Raw genomic sequence first — 18,095 nt, forward strand, 5'->3', positions numbered from 1 at the left:
CTAAGATGGAGCTGCAAGGCAAGAGCCCCGTTGTTTTCTCAGGATGCTGGCTCTCGAATAAAACCAATTTCCTTCCCACCAACTCTCAGCTACCAAAGATTGGCTTTCAGTGGACAAGTCCAGTAATACGAGTTCTAACTTGGGACAGAACCTTGTACCAAAAGACAAGAAAAAAGCACACATAAATTTATTCACATGTATACCTGGTATACATGCCTACATGAGAGATACCCAGAGAATTAGTCATTCTCAAGAGTAGATCTCAAAGAGGTGGCTTTGACTTAATGTTTAAATATTGTCATTTACAGAAACAAAGAAAGAAGAGTGTGGGAAAGGCCAGTTTTGGGCAGGTGACCAGGAAGAACATCTGAGGCGAGGGTGAGGTCTGTTGTGTAGCTCTAAGTCCAGGCCTCTCCCGTGGCAGAAGTTTCCACCAATGTAGAGTCATCCTTCTCTTCCTAGTGCAAACAGGAAGATACTTGTGCAAACTATTTCCTTTATAGATGCAAATTTTTCTCACAAAAGGGTAACTTCTATTCTTGATTTCAGAGCTTCCCCTATCTCTACAGTTTTTTCAAAATAATCCTCAAAAAAAATATTTGAGGGTGGCATGTCTCTGCTTTCCCTTAGTCATATTTGACAGTGGCATGTCCTGAACCCCAACATTTGCCCTGTCTTTTAGTATCACTTAACTTAAAAATGTGTGTGGGTACATATACATATACAACTACACAACCTTTGATAACAAAGTTAAAAATGCACAAAGAAGGTTAGAAATGCAATGCTTTGCAGGGATATTTCTGGAGGTGGAAAAATGGGTGATTTATTTTTCTGTCCATCATAAAATGCCATGGCCAACACCTCCATAACAAAAATCAGATTAAGGCCAGACATGGTGGTGCACACTTGTAATCCCAGCATTTGGGAGGCTGAGACAGGAGGATCCCAGTTTGTGGGCAGCCTCAGCTCCTTGGTGAGGCCCTCTACAACTCAGTGAAACCCTGTTTCAAAATAAAGAATAAAAAATAGGGCTGAGGGTGTAACTCGGAGGTAGAATGCCCCCTGGGTTCCATCCCAATGCCACACAAAAAAAATCAGATTAAGAAGAGAAAATTATGCCGGGCATGGTGGCGCACGCTTGTAATCCCCGCGCTTGGGACGCGGAGACAGGAGGATCGCACAGGTTCGAAGCCAGCTGCATACACTGGCTTAAGAGACCCTGTTTCCAAATTTTAAAAAGTATAAAAATAGGTATGGGAGTGTAGCCTGGAAGTAGAAGGGTTTCCAGGAACCCCAGTACCACCAAAATAAATAAATAAATAAATAAATAAATAAGAAGAGAAAATTATAAGAAATTTATTTGATCATAGTTTTACATGACACGAGAGTCGTGAGAATAAAGATTCAAAGATAGTGGGGAAGAGCTGGGCATGACACCTGCAAAACCAGTGCCCAGGATCTGGAGGATCACAGATTCAAGACCAGCCTTAGCTCCGTAGTGTATCGACACCAGCGAGACTCTCAACAACCTAGCAAGACCCTTCAAAATCAAACAAAACAAAAAGGGCTAGGAGTGGAGCTCAGAGATAAAGTGCTTGCTTCAAATTTGGTTCAATCCTCAGTACTCTCCCCAAAATTACACACACACACACACACACACACACACACACACACACACACACACACCTGCTCTGACATGGCCATCCTCGCTCCCACCTGAACTTACATCACACTCAGCACTCAGGGTCTACCTGTCAGGCTACCTAAGAAAACAGGGCAAGCAATAGCCCAGCCTGCTAACTCACTCTCTCAATTCTGTTTCTGAACATGAGGAGCCACGCTAGGACTTTCATGGATTCAGGGCACTTTTGTCTCCACAGCCCCTTATTTCAATTAAAAAAAATTTAAAAATTATATCTGACAATGGTGTTGGTATAAAGATTAATATCATATAGGCTGTGTTCATTCTTATGTATTCATTGATCTTGTATTTTTTTTCAGTTTTAGAAGAAATTAAAAGTTAGGCATAGTGGTACACACTATAATCCCAGTATTTAGGAGGCTGATATAGGAGGATAATAGGTTTGAGGACAACGTCAACAATTTAGCTCAGAGGTAGAATGCCCCTGAATTCAATTCTAACACCACACATACACAAAAAAGATTAAAATTTGTTCATGGACCCCTTTGCATCTGGTGAGCCCTAGGCACTGTAGCAGCTGAGCCTAAGGGAAGTTGGCCCTGAGGCCTGAGGCAGGAGAAGGGACAGGCGAGCGAAGCGCTCTGCCACCCTCTACAGGTCCTGGTTAAATATAAAATGTGAAAAGCCAAGGAAGTATACAACCTGGATGGGGCAAAGTCATATTTACAATAGCAGCGGGTATTAGTTAAGCAGTTGTTCTAAGCGCTACGCTAAATGGTTTGGAAACACTTCTAATTCACTGATTCCTACAGGCTGTGGAAAACGTGTGCGTTTCCTGGGAGGCCAGTCTCCTATCTGCAGACACCCAGTAGCCCCAGAGGTAGGTTTCGTGCCCACACGCACCAAGCCGTCAGTGGTGGCTCAGGCATGTGTGGCTGCCAAGCCTGGCTCTTCCCTTGCCTGACAACATAGGCAGGCCTACAGCCAGCCATGGCAGGGTGGGTGGGGGCTACATCTGCTCCTGTCATCCTTTGGAACCCCTCTTTTCACAGGCACACCAGCCTCGCATGGAAAATACACATCAGACACCAGTAAGCATGAAGTTAGAACCCAGTTGTACTTCTAAAACTCCATAAGAATATGTTCTTTGCATTGGCAAAGATCAGAGTTTTGTCACTATATTTCTTCTTTATATTTTAGTTCATTCAGACTTCTCACAGAAATGCCATAAACAGAGTGGCCCACAAACAGTAGAACTTTAATGCTTACAGCTCTGGAGGCCAGCAAGTCTCAAGGTCTGGTGCAGGTCCAGTTCCCGGGTCATAGATGCCCCCATCTCTCTGTCTCCTCACATAGTGGAAGGAGTGTTAACTGGTGGTAGAAGAGCCCCTTATAATATGAGGAGGCTTCATAGTACAAAAATACTAATTCAGCCGGTTGAGACTAGAGAGTCACAGTTCAGCCCTGGCAATTTAGCAAGATCCTGTTTCAAGTATACACGTACACACACACACACACACACACACACACACACACACACACACACACATAAAGGCTGGGGCTGGGGCTCAAAGGTAGAATGCCCCTGGGTTCAATCCCTGTACAAACAAACAAAACAAAATACTAATTACATTCATGAGGGCTCTGCCCGCGTGACCTAGTCACCCCCAAAGGCTCCACCTCCAAATACTGTCAACTCGAGGGTTAGCATTTCACATATGAATTTGGGGAGTGGGGGCTGAGTTTATTATACCTTTCGGGGGGGTGGCCATTTCATTAGTACTGAGCTGCTGGCCTTGGTGTCAAAGGCTGGGCCCCACCTCGGTGGCCCCATTTGGCAATGTCTACTGTAATGTGGCATTTGCACAAAGTGTCCCCACCCCGGGGAGTTCAGATGAAGCCAGCCCCAGGTATTTGCAGCTCACCTCATTTTCCCCAAGCCCCCAGAGAGGGACTCCGTGGGTGGGGGAAGATGATGATTTGCATTTATATAGAATCTCAGCTCTAAGTTAATTAATCAAAACACTAAGCTACCCTGACAAATCCCTCTGGGAAAGCCAGCAAGCTAAACCCTGGTGTGCCTTTTTGAAATAATGATTTCAGCTGAAGCAAAAATCTCACGATGGGCCCTCTCAACCTCACAATCTATTATCTGAGGAAATGTTCTCTGCAGGAAGACTCCGTTTATTCCAACAAGATGGTTTTTCTTCCCACTTTTCCTACCCTCCTACCCACCTTTCTATCCACTCCCGGAGCAGAAACACACCATGAATAAAAGGGAGGAAATCTTCAGGAAAATGAGAGCCGTTTTCTAAAGTAAATGAGAAAACCAAAACAATCCATCAGAGATGGGTTGAATGTCTGATGTAGGATAGAAGAAATAAGTAGGTAGAAAGGAGACAGACAGGAAGGAAAAGTAAAGTATAACTTTAATATAAGAACCTGGAGCTGAAGTGCTTCAGCCTCTAGTCCACAAACCAGTTCTCTTTCCCAGGCCTGACTCTCCCAAATTCCTGGGAAACCTGTAGATCCTAGAGTTAACTAAAAGAAACTATAATTGCCCTGTACACTGATCACAAGACAGATAACGATATTTCAAGAAACCTATAATTTAGGACACTCCAGCTTATCTGTCAATCAGCTAATGAGGACCTCAATCAGCTTGAGGACCCTAAGGTTGACCAGACCACAGGACCACCAGGAAGCGCCTCAGGACTTCTAGGCTGAGGTCATCTACCCTGAAATTCACCAGGCTACCAGACCACCATAAACTGGCTTTAGGACTACCGGACTGAGCTCATCCTCACCTCGTCTAGCCCACCCCTCATGAAAGTCCCCTATAAGAAAAGAACCCTGAACGCCCCAAAATGCCTTCCTCATCTTGAGGTGGCCTGCATTCGGTCTCTTTTTAAAATTTTTTTATTGGTGCATTATATTCACACATCATACTGGGGTAAAAAACTTGTGTGGACATATATGTACACATCACCCACTAAGCCCCTACCCAATTCTCACCCTTCACTCTTGAATGTGTATGAGCTCCCCTTTCCCCAAATAAACCTGTCTATGTCTCTGACTAGCGCGTGCTGAAATTCTTTTTTGTCACATAAACCAAGGACCCTGCAGACCCTGAGTTCCTGAGCTGAGGGCTCACCCTGACATGCCCACCCCTCAGAGGCTAGTCAGAGCACCTGCCCCCCAGACAACAGACACATGCCGAGCAGCCATGACGTCAGCGATCATGCGGTTTGCGTCATCATAACACATGGTAGAAGGCTGTGAAGAAATCAGCTGAGTGAAGGAAAGGCAGATCTTTCTGAGGCCGAAATTTAGTGAAAGAGAGACTGAATCAGGACATAATGTAGGAAGAGGGTGTGGAGGGGCACATCTGTAACCCCAGTACCTGGGAGGCTGAGACAGAAGGATTGCAGGTCTGAGGCGCAAGACCCCCAGCAACTTAGTGAAATGATGTTTCAAAATAAAAAATAAAAAGGGCTAGAGAGGTAGCTCAGAGTTAGCGCGCTGCTGGGTTCAATCTCCAGTACCAAACAAACAAAATTTGAAAGAAATAATATAGGCATAATTAGGGCCGGGCCTCACACCATCTGCTGCACAAGGTAGTTGCCTCAGGGGAGTAAGATAGAGAGGAAGGGGAGAAATACACTTGAAATTCTTCTGGAGATTTGAAATACTTTGTTAAATAAAGAGCATGAATTGAATTTACCACATAGAATGGAAATAAAGGAAGGATTATAAGACATAAATTATAACTTTTATCTACTGCACCAGAGATATTAAATTATAGCCATAGGAAATCTTCAGGCAGAAAATGGTAAAGGCAGAAAAGCCAATCAAAGGATTTGGTCCCCACTTAGCTTTTTAAGCCTCGCATTTTTTTTCTTTTCGGTCTGGGGATGGAATCTGGGGGCTTTCCACCTACAAGCAACACCCCCAACACTATGTTTTATTCTTTATTTTGAAACAGCGTCTCACGGAGTTGCAAAGGGCCTCACTAAGTAACTAAGGCTGTCTTCAAACCACCATCCTCCTGTCTCAGCCTCCCAAATGCTGGGATTACAAGTGTGCACCACCACGCCCTGTTTAGCCTCAGATTCTTGACGATAAAAAATATAGAGAGGCCGGGCGTGGTGGCGCACGCCTGTAATCCCCGCGCTTGGGAGGCAGACAGGAGGATCCCGCAGGTTCGAAGCCAGCCGCGCGCGCTGGATTAGGAGACCCTGTTTCCAAATAAAAATGTAAAAATAGGTCTGGGAGTGGAGCCCAGAGGTAGAAGGGCTTCCAGGAACCCCAGTACCATCAAATATATATATATATATATATATATATATATATATATATATATATATAGAGAGAGAGAGAGAGAGAGAGAGAGAGAGGGAGAAAGTTTTAGTAATTATCCACTGCGGCCACCCCATGAAGATTAAATGAGATGATTGCCCTTTCTTGCTAAGCCCCCTAACTTTATGCAGTGCTGGAAATTTAAATGCTATGAACCCCAAACTTTGCCGAGGGACTTTCCATCAGGTTGTAACTTGGACAGTTCCCTGGGGAGCTGCCCCAGCACACTAGTCCCAAATTCTTATTTGGCCACCTCTTAGCCAAGTGGCCAGCACAAGGTTCTCAGATGCACGGACATGTCACATTAACAGCTACCATCCCCCAGTGCCTGGAATGAGGCAACAAAAAATGGGCCCAGAACAGGCTCTGTCGGGGCAGGATGCTTCCCTGGGGGAGAATGCAATGCTCCAGGGCAAATCCAGCCTTGGCAGAGCCCTGCCCCGCGTGGCCCTCTGAGTTCCAGCAGTCAAGCAGAACAGCCGCTGAGCCTGGCCTTGGCTCTTCTTCCTGGACTTCTCCCGTTACTTCCTCCACCAGAGCCCCATGCACACACAGGCAGCCATCACGCTGTAAGCTAGCCAGCTCACAGAGTGTGGGGGAGCCGGCAAGGGCAAGAGGTCTACAGTGGGATGGGTGGGGACTGTGTCAGTCCGGTTAGGCTGCTTGAACAAAAATGCCATAGCCTGGGTGGCTTCAACGACAAACCTTTATTCTTCACAGTTTGGGAGCCAGAAGATTTTTCCTGCCTCTTTTTTCTTTTCTTTTTTTTTTAACTAGGGAATGAACATAGAAATTTTCACCTCTGAGCTACACTTCCATCCTTCCTTCCTTATTTATTTGTCTGTTTGATAAATTGGTTATTTATTTATTTGTACTGGAGATTGAACCCAGGGGCATTCTTCCTCGAGCTGCACCTCTAGCCCTGTTTTACTTTTTTTTTTTTTTTTTTTTTTTTTTGCAGGCTAGGGAGGTAACCCAGGGGCATTTGACCTCCGCACTACACCCCTTGCCCTATTTTTTATTCTTTATTTTGAAACAGGGTCTCACTAAGTTGCAGAGGGCCTAAGTAGCTGAGGCTACCGACGAACCATGGTCCCCTGGTCTCAGCCTTCCGAATTCTGGGATTACAAGCATTAACATAGGAACGTGCAGTCTATAACAGGATGCTTCCCCAGGCCCAACCCAGAACTCTGCAGGAAACAGAAAATGGCTATGGGGAAAGAGTTTAGGCCTTCCTAGTGGAAATTATCATATGACCCACCATGGTCACTCCAGAAAGATTGATGAGATGAGAAGTGGAAAGGGGGCAGATATTTTTCCTGCTAGCTCAAAGCCCAGTGGGGGAAGAGCCCATACATACTCTCCTGCCAGCACAGCTGCCAAGAGGCTGCAAGGACAGGCAGGTGAGGAGAGGGCTGTTCTGTTGACAGAGATGGAAAGGAAGGGGCTTTTCTATTAGAGGTGGGGGAGAAAAGGATGCTGGGTGGTCTGGGGATGGAGAGGAACCATGCTGTCAGGCCTGTGGTCTCTATGGAAGGGGGCCTGGCACAGCGGGAGAGGCACCCATGAAAGCCAGGGGCTACATCCTCCTGAGTAACTCCACCCCTGAGCAAGGAAGAGGGACCTGGGGGACAGACTGGACACCAGGCTCAGCCCGGACTGTGGGGACCTCAGGTGGCAGAGTGGGCAGTTCAAACCTGATCGTGCTGGAGGGGTCCTCGCTTGTGTCTGAGCCATGGGCCAGTCCAGGGGCTGTGTGTAATTGTCTTACATCTTTCATTCTTTTTTCTTTCTTTATTTTTTATACTAGGGATTGAACCCTTGGGTATTCTATCCTCAATTTATACCCCAGTCCTTTTAATATTTTGTTTTGAAACAGGGTCTCACTAAGTTGCTAAGTCTGTCCTGGAACTTGTGATCCTCCTGTCTCAGCCTCCCAAGTACTGGGATTTCAGGTTTGCGCCATCATAACTGCCTCTCTTCTTACATGTTTCTAAAATATTTCTTCTGCCTAGCCTGCTTCTAGGACCTCCCAGCCAATTCTTCCTCTTTGTCTTTCTTTATAGCTAATGCCCCAGTATCTACCAATTTTCACTTTCTAGTTGGTCTCTTATGATCATTTTCAAAGTATGTGTGGCCAAGTTATCAGCACCTTATTTCATCAAATGGTCAAAATATGCTTACCTGCCTCACCCCACCATGCTTATCTCTGCCTGTCCAAGTGCTTCCTGTGATTAGAGCTTCCTGTTGTGTCTCCCACCGTCAGTCAGGAGTATCTTTCTCTTTGGCTGTCACCCATCCTGGCGGCTCTGTTTCCTCTGTAATGAGTTCCTTGTTGCTTCCCTGAGAATGGCACCAGATCATGTTGAACAAGATCACCTGGCCCATCCGCAGATTCTGGCAGTGGATTCTGCTGTAGACAGAGGCTGGGCATTGGCCCCACTCCAAGGAGGAATCGCAACCTTTCTGCGGGCAGAAGCACATGGGGCAAAAATAGTTGTGGCCACAGTCAAGACAGACGCCTGCAAGAGCAAGGCCTGGGTGCTATTGCTACACTCACCCTGACCCAAAGCACCCCCAGATTACCTTATTGACTCAAAAATGTGTGTGTGTGTGTGTGTGTGTGTGTGTGTGTGTGTGTGTGTGTGTGTGAGTGTTCCTGGGAATTGAACTCAGGGGCATTCTGCTTCTAAGCTGCCCCTCCAGCCCTTTTTATTGTGTTTGAAAACAGGGTCTTGCTAGGTTGCTAAGAGTCTCACTGTGTTACTGAGGCTGTCTTTGAACTTCTGATCCTCCTGTCTCAGCTTCCCAAGTTCTGGGATAAGCATGAGGCTCATATTTAACTCATAAAAGTTATACTTAGTGACAGACAGTAGAAACAGGGTGATTGTCCTATTATTAGATTCAGAACATATAGTATTCCAAAATTCACACAGCTAAAAAATATTTAGAAAAAGGTGTCCTTCCTTCACATGTCATGGTTGAAAGAGGATTTTTCATTTCTTATTGTAAAAAGTGAGACAAGAACTAGCATAAAGACACACAAAAGTAGAGATGAAAAGGCAAGAATCCGAAATGATAAACCGGGTGTGGTGGTTTGTAATCCCAGCATTTGGGAGGCGGAGACTGGAGGATCGTGGTTCACGGACAGCCTCGGCTACTTAGCGAGGACTTTCGTGACTCAGTGTGACCCTGTTTCAAAAAATAAAAAGGACTATTACAAATTGTGCTGCTATGCCGGGCGTGGTGGCGCACACTTGTAATCCCCGCGCTTGGGAGGCAGAGACAGGAGGATCGCGCAGGTTCGAAGCCAGCGCGCGCTGGTTTAGGAGACCCTGTTTCCAAAATGAAAATGTAAAAAAATAGGTCTGGGAGTGTAGCCCGGAGGTAGAAGGGCTTCCAGGAGCCCCAGTACCACCAAAAAAAAAAAAAAAAAAAAAAACAACAACAAACAAATTGTGCTGCTATGAACATAGGTATGCATATGTTGCTGTAGTTCTCTGATTTCAACCCCTTTGGAAAAATACTCAGGAGTGGTAAAGCTGGATCATATGGCTGATCTATTCCCAGTTTTCTAAGGAATCTCCACACAAATCTCCATAGTGGCTGAACTAGTTTGCACTCCCACCAACAGTGTAAAAGAGTTCCTTTTTCCCCAAATCCTCGCTGGCATTTTCTTTAATTAATTAATTTATTTATTTTTGGTGGTACTGGGGTTCTTGGGAGCCCTTCTACCTCTGGGCTATACTGCCAGACCTTGTTATTTGATTTCTTTATGCTTGGCACTCTGACTGGGGTTAGATGGAATCTCAGTGTAGTTTTGATTTGCATCTCCCTGATGGCTAATGATGAAGAACATCTTTTCATGAATCGATTGGCCATTTGTATCTCTTCTTTTGTAAAGTGTCTATTCAATTCAATTGCCCATTTCTTGATTGGGTTTTCAACCCAGGTCCCCATCAACAGATGAATGAATTGCAAAATTATGGGAAATACACACAATGGAATTCTATTCAGCTATAAAGAAGAACAAAATCATGTCATTCGCAAGAAGATGGAAAGTTCTGGAGAGCATTATGTTAAGTGAGATCAGCCAAGCACAGAAAGAGAAGGGACATATGTTTCCTCTAATATGCCCAAACTAGGGAGCATAGGGGATACCAGAGGGACTCCAGATAATGGAAGGGAAATCTCAGCAAAGTCTGAATGGAAGGATAAGAGAGGAAGAAGGCTGAACTTGATTAATGAGGGGCTATATCTGAATATGTGTAAAAGTATGAAGATAGCATGGTTACCCTGGACATTTATTGTTGGGAGGGGGGAAGGGAAAATGGGGGTGGGGAAGAGAGGGCACCAAGTACAGTTTCAATGTTTACCATTTATTTTCAATAAAAAATATATACAAAAAAATAAAAAGAACTAAAAAATAGGACTGGAGTTGTAGCTCGGAGTTAGAATGCCCCTGGGTTCTATCCCCAGTACCACACCAAAAAAAAAAGATAATTGGCAAACTTTAGGACAGTAGATAGCAAGACTTTGTTTACAAATAAAAAATAAAATAGGGCTGGGGGTATAATTCAGAGATAGAAAGCCCTGAGTTCAATCCCCAGTACTGAAAAAAAAGAACCCCCTATATAATTTACCATGTCAAACACAGGATGCACCATTATATTTCAATTTCAGATAAATAATTTTAGTACAAGTCCCAAATATTGTATATTTTAAAGTTACTCATTATTTACTAGAAATTCAAAATTAACTGATGTCCTATATTTTTATTTGCTAATGTTTGACAACCCTCCTACTGCAGGAAGAGTGGAAAATGAAAATCTCCATAGAGATGGGCATGAAAATAGGTTCTAGAACACAAGAGAAGGTCCATGGGAGGTCATCCAGTTAGCATAACAAAGGATTTTTATACAAGATAATGGAAAACATGCCGTACAGTGTTTTCCATCCATCCATCCATCCATCCATCCATCCATCCATCCATCCTTCCTTCCTTTCTTTCTTCTTTCTTTCTTTCTTACTCCTTTTTTCATCTGTATGGGAAATTGAACCTAGGGATGCTGTACCTCTAAACTACATCCCCAGCCCTTTCATTTTTATTTTGAGGCAGGGTCTTGTGAAGTCGCTGAGGCTGGCTTTGAACTTTCAATTCTCCTGCCTCAGCCTCTTGAGTCTCTGGGGTTACAGGCGTCCACAAAGAAGATTTTTATTTTTAAAGGCTTGCATTTTCCCAGGGGTGCGATTTTTATGAATTGTGCATAAAACTATTTACATTGCCCCATAGATTCTCAGTTTTTCCATTTGATGGTTGATTAACTTTTAAAAACAACACCCTGCAGAGTCATTCCAACTACTCTATTTATTTTCATATTTATGAATATTCGAATGAACGTGGTCCTGTCAATTTAGGCATCTCTTTTCCTATTCTTCATGTATCCTGTCCTGTTAGTGATGAGATTTGACCCACTGCTTAAATCCAAGCTTTAAATCTATACTCAGGGGTTGTATACTTTGGGGATTGACTATAAAGTTTTATTTCTGATTTTGTTACAATTATTCTGTGTGTTTGGTAAAATTTGATAACATTTTCAAAGACCTCTGGGTACTTGGCATGTTTTTAAAACTACAAGGATCAACCAATAACTGAAGCAGGAAGAATATAAGTTCACAGCCAGGTTAGGCAACTCAGCGAGACTCGGTCTCAAAATAAAAAATAAAAGAGCTGGAATATAGCTCAGTAGTAGAGTGTCCCTGGGTTTATTCTTCAGTTCTAGGGGGTTTGGGGGAATCAACCAAAGAATCTGTGTCTTGAGCATGGTATTTCCAACAATAGGAGGAAAAGAGTGTTCAAACCCAGGCTGGGCTTCCTGTTTTTCCTACGATGCTCAGCGCTCCAAGGCCAGTGTGATACTAGGGTCTACTGACCTGGAAGCACCAGGTGGTGCTTCAGAAATGCCATCAAAGGTATGCCATTGTCCATGACAAAGTCCCGACTGCACTCACCCCCACACCTGCCTTTTTCTGGAACTCTGGTCCAGAACTCATCCTGTCGCCTTTTAGATGGGTGATGACAAGAGAATGCTTTAATCTATGAAAACAGAATAGACATTCATTTGGAGAGTGCACTTTATTTTATTTTATTTTTACTGATCTAGCTTTTTATTTATTGGGAATAAAGGCTACCAACATCTGGAATCACTTACCTCTGGGTAAATGACTACAACTAGCAGCCTAATGATTTCTAGCTTATAACTTCTAGCTATAATTTAGAAACAAAGCAGGAAGAATATTAAAATGAGCCAGTTGATTTTTAAATGAGAAATTAAAAACTTCTGAACATTATATAAAGTCAGTTTTTGACCATTTTTGATGTAATAATCCATAGTTAAATTAAATCTATATTCTATTATAGTTTCAATCTCAAAATCAAAACGGATGTAATATTTATAGATTTATGGCCAAATTATGTTTTTTTTCATATTTATGGCAATTTAACCAGTGTGTAATATTTGTTAGACAAAGACTAATTATACATTATACATCTAATCAAAGATTATAAAAATTACATTTAAAAATCTGTATTGTGTGGTCATTATTATAAACTTGCATAGCAGTATCCTAGAATGAACTGGGACTTCTGAGGACCTAGAACCCTATATAACCCAAACTGTCCAGATATGGAGCTAGACAGCCAGATATATAAAGATAAATTTGGTCCTCTCTCCTCAAAAGGACATGGGACATTGTAGTTAAATGATGATAACACAAGCCAAAATACAAGGCATGCCCTTAAAAAAGTACAGAATGTTATAGAAGTTGTGTTAGCCTTGAAAGCATTATTATTTCTTTTATGGTGTTGAAGATGGAACCTAAAAGCATTCTACCTCCAAGTGACACCCTCAACCCTTTTGCATTATTGTTTTTAAACAGGGTTCACCATGTTGCTGAGGGCCTCGCTAAGTTGCTGTGGCCAGTTTGGGGAACCTTTGGTCCTCCTGCCCCAGCTTCCCAGGTACTGGGATTACAGGCATTTGCCACCACACCCAGCATTAATATTTGACAGACAAAGATGAGGTCCAAGAAGGGAAATGTGTTCGTTCCTATGCGGCAGGACTCGGGGCACAGCAGGAGCTGAACCTGGAAAGGCAGGCTGGGCTGGGGCAGGGCCTGGAATGTCCTAGTCTGGTATTCAAGAGGCTCCGTGACAGAGAGTAGATCTTCACATCCTCCTGGTCACCCTGGAGGCACAATGACTTATGTCTTCCCTGGGCACTCTGGCCAGCTGCCTCTCAGATAGGGATTGGAGCAGAGAGCTGCTGGAGACGGTCTTCGCCTTTTGCTAGGTAGCTCCTTGGACCAAGAGTCAGACCTTCAAGGTAACCCTGAGGGAAAGTCGTTGTTAAAGACCAGAGCTGAAATCAGGAGATAAGAGAAGCCTTCTGCCTCTTGAACCGAAGCAGCCTCTGAGCCCCGTCTGTCAAGAGCCTGGCTCTCCTGTGACTGGTCCCTTGAGAGGTTGCTTTCCACATCCTCCCCTGCTGCGGGTTCTCCTTCCTAAGACTGGCTGCCCAAGAAAGTTCCTGGGGTACGCCATGGGCTGTCCCCCATTTGTTTCTTTGTTATTTTGTTTTGTGGTACTGAGGATTGAACCCAGGGGTATTCTCCCTCCAAGTTACACCCCAGCCCTATCTTATTTTTTATTTGAAAACAGGGTCTCACTAAACTGCTAAGATAGACTGTGAACCTGCCATCCTCCTATCTCAGCCTCCCAGGGACTGGAATCATAGGCGTGCGCCACCAAGACATCTTTCGTACTGTTCATCATACACTTCTTATCATTCTGAACTTTCTATGATCCTGTCCGAGTGTGTAAAAACTTAAACCATATGGTGACTCAGTAAGAAAACTCATGTCAGAGAGAGGAGAGGCCCACAAAAGTGGAGCAAAGGGAACTTTCTCCCAAGGCTGTTCATATGCCTTGATACTGGGACACAGAATGCAGTGATGGCCGCCAAAACAGTCCAATAAATTTATTTTCTCTTGCAAAGGAATTCAAATTTGACTGAGTTTGACCAAGACTGACTTTGCCCCCATAGGTGATATGGGCATTTTTCATGAATTGGATGAGTTCAGTCTGCAACTTCATTTTATTTTATTTTATTTAGTATTTTATTTTGCTGGCACGAGGATTTAAGAGCTTGTACCTTAACACATATACTGGGGCTCACCCACAGTACTGTTTGCTTGTTTGTTTGTTTGCTTATTTGTTTGTTTGTAGGTTGGTTGGTTGGTTCTGGGGATTGAACCCAAAGGCATTGTATCTCCAAACTATACCCCAGCCTTGTTTTTTTTTTTTTTTTTTTTTTAATTTTGAGACAGGGTCTTGCTATGATGCTAAGGCTGAATTTGAACCTGAAATCCTCCTGCTTCGACCTCCCAAGTATTGGTGTAACAGGCATGCACTGCCACGCCAGGCTTCACCCACTTACTCGTGACATATAAAACCTGAGCTGGGCAGGGTTGTACATGCCTGTAATCTCAGTACTTGAGAGGCTGAAACAGGAGGACTGCAGTTGCGAGGTAAGCCTCAGCAAGAGACCCTGTTTCCAAATAAGAAAAAAAAATTCAGGCTGGGGTGTAGCTCGAAGGTAGAACTGAGTTCAGTACCCAGTACCACAAAATAAAATAAAATAAAATAAAATAAAATAAAATAAAATAAAATACTTGGACGTTGTGCTAGCTCTTGAGCAACGGCACCAGGAAGTTCACAGCCAGGGGAACGCTGTCTGCCATCTACACATGATCAGCAGCCGGGACCAGGCAGAGCACATTCTCTTCTGGAACCTGATGGTGGATTCCACCTCATCCACACTGGCTGCCGTGTTTTCATTGTGTGTCAGAAGGGGCCTTGCTGCCTTCTTCAGGCTTGGGCCCAAGACGTAAGGGATCTGCTTGACCAGAGACTCCGAGGCCCAAAGGCCAGTTTCTTGATCTCATTGAGATCCTTCAGTGCCTCGCGGTCTGTGAGAGCATCCACGGCCCTGGCCTCTTCACACACTGCTGGTTCCCAGGACACGTGGAGAGCGTAAGGCAGGTTGTGGACTCAGCCTCACAGTGCTCCCGAGTTTGTCCTTCTGAGGGTAGTTCTTCGAGCCAATTTGTAGCTCCACCATTCCCAAACGCAGCCAGTGCCCACAGTGGCTCCCCAGCAGGACTTCGCACGCTTCCTCAGATGCACCTGTCAGGAAAGACGTCACTGCTCGTGGTGCCGCCTGCCAGAATTGCTGGAAAAGGGCTACGGTTTTTTAAGCACAGAACACAAGTGGGGGAAAAGAATCTTAATAATCACTAAACTGATGATACAAGTTTAGATGTCAACTTCAAGCAAGAGGGCACTTGGTTATTTACAATGATTTCAGGGGATTATGAGCAAAGCCTGAAGAACACTGGGCCTTCAAGTTCTCTCCAAACTAGCCAGCCCTGGGAAGTTTGTATCAACTGCTGGAGTGGCTATCCCAGTAGTGCTCTGCAGAGGGCAGCATTGCTAAAATGTTATCCACCGTTAAGGGATTTTTGTTTTGTTTTGTTTTGTTTAATAGTTCATTTTAGGCTAACTTTTCTCTCCTGACTCCAGGCAATTTAATCAGAATAAAAATAAACTTTAGTGTTTGTGGCCTTGGGAAGAGATTTGCTCTTTGGCCAGAATAGAAATACTTTCCTGAAGGCACATTTGTTCAGGGCAGAAACTATTTTTTTTTCCTTTTCATTTCTCTACTAATTTCTTTCTTTCCAGATTCTTACACAGTGCTCAGCATCAAATGAGTGCTTAAAAATTGTCTGACAGATGAAAAGCTATGTTATTTACAGCTCCAAAGAAGCTTCTGGCTAAACACACAAGATAATTATGTGACTACAAGACTCCAGGACACAGCTGGCCTCTGTCCCCAAAGCCCTGCCTTGGCCCCTGGCTCCAAGGCTCTGCACTCAACTCTCTTCAGAAGGAGCAGCCACAGTCTGGCATAATGCTGCAGCTCATGGTCCCAGCTACCGGGGAGGACAAGGCAGGAGAATCTTAAGTTTGAAGCCAGCCTGGGCAACTTAGAGAGACCCTGCCTGAAAATAAAAAGTAATATAAGACAGGGGTTAGGGGTGTGGTTCAGTGGTGGAGCACTTCCCTAGCGTGCTAGCTCAAAGCTCGGGCTTCCATCCCTAGCAAGGCAAAAGAATAAAATAAAATAATACAAAATAAAACAAATAAATAGCAGGTACCTTCGAGAACTGGATTGAAAAGGACTTTGACACTGGCTGGCAGGAAACACCTAAATCCAATTACAACTGTTTACAGGGCTTATTGGGTTTAGGAAATTTTCTGATGCCATTTCCCTAAGAAAATCATGTGGTTTCCTTATAGTTAGTTAATTATTGTCAAGCCTTGCATAAATGGCCAAAACCTAAGCTTAAAAGGCAGGTAAGGATGCAGACAAATAAGCCCTGGTTTACAATGAACACGCCCCACTGTGGCAGGAACTGAAAGCATTCTCAGCTAGAAGACCCCGAAAGGAAAAGAGCCAGTCAGGACCCAAGTCCTGCGCGTGTCTCCAGGCTCCAATTCCTCTTTTTCAACAATGGGCCTCCCTGCGGTGCTCCCTCGCCCCCGCACTTCTCTCGCTGCCTGCACACGCTGCCGGGCAAGTTTCCACTTGTGGGTATTAGTGGCCTCCACCAGGGCGTTTGTGTCTTGTTTAATTTGAACTGAAATACGAGGTTGAGCTTCCTGTGAAGGAATTCCAGCAGGAACAGGTGTGGCCGGCTGTGTCTGCAGCTGCTGCTGCGCCCCGCCCCGACCTCTGCTCAGTCTCCTAGCGCAGGGCACTGGAGGCCCTGCCTGCCCCTAAGAAGCTCCCAGAACACTGAATCTGCAACCGCTAAGCCAGCAGGCCTTTTCCTCCCCACACTCTGCCACTCTGACTCCCTGAACTGGCCAGAGTAGTGGCTCCATCAAGTTTATTGAATTAAAAACATTTCTCAAGTTAAATAAAAAATAATTGCATAACAGTTTTGAGAAGAAAATAAGGAAATTTCATCCCATTGGTACTGACCTTGTAAATAAAAATTACTGGGTCCATTGTTGTGACTAACACCAGTAATCCCTTGGGAGGCTGAGATGGGAGGATTGCGGGTTCAAGCCTAGCCTCAGGAATTTAGTGAGGCCCTCAGCAGCTTAGCAAGACTCTGTTTCAAAGTAAAAAATAAAGCCGGGTGTGGTGGCGCGGGCTTGTAATCTCAGCAATCGGGAGGCTGAGACAAGAGGATCATGGTTTGCAGCCAGCCTCACCTACTTACTGAGGTCCTTTGCAACTCAGTGAGACCCTGTTTCAAAATAAAAGAATTAAAGCCGGGCGTGGTGGCGCACGCTTGTAATCCCCACGCTTGGGAGGCGGAGACAGGAGGATCGCGCAGGTTCGAAGCCAGCCGGGTGTGCTGGCTTAGGAGACCCTGTTTCCAAATAAAAAATATATAAAATAGGTCTGGGAGTGTAGCCCAGAGGAAGAAGGGCTTCCAGGAACCCCAGTACCACCATAAAGAAAGAAAGAAAGAAAGAAAGAAAGAAAGAAAGAAAGAAAGAAAGAAAGAAAGAAAGAATTAAAAAATATAGGGCTGGGGATGTAGCTTGGAGGTAGACTGCCCATGGGTTCTATCCTCAGTACAGCAAAATAAATAAATAAATAAATAAATAAATAAATAAATAATAAGGATGTAGCTCAGAGGTAGAATGCCCCTGTTTAACCTCTAGTACCAAAAATTAAAAAGGAAAAGAAAATAAAACACCAGGAGATCCGATAATCATGGCTACAATTAATGTATTATTTCTATTTATATCTTGGGAAAAGGAAAGCAAAGCGAAGACACAAGGAAAAACGGTTTTGACACTTTGATGGGTACCATCTCTGTCTCCTGCCAGACAAGTGGAAAAACAGGCTTTCTGGAAGGAAAGTTGAGCCTGTCTCCATCAACCTTCTCCCCCAGGAACAAGCAGTTGCTGCAGTGGGAGGGGATGTGTCATCCCTGCCACGTGGTGAGCACC

The sequence above is a fragment of the Muscardinus avellanarius genome (genome assembly GCF_963383645.1).
Source record: "Muscardinus avellanarius genome assembly, chromosome: 2".
Lineage (NCBI taxonomy): Eukaryota > Metazoa > Chordata > Mammalia > Rodentia > Gliridae > Muscardinus > Muscardinus avellanarius.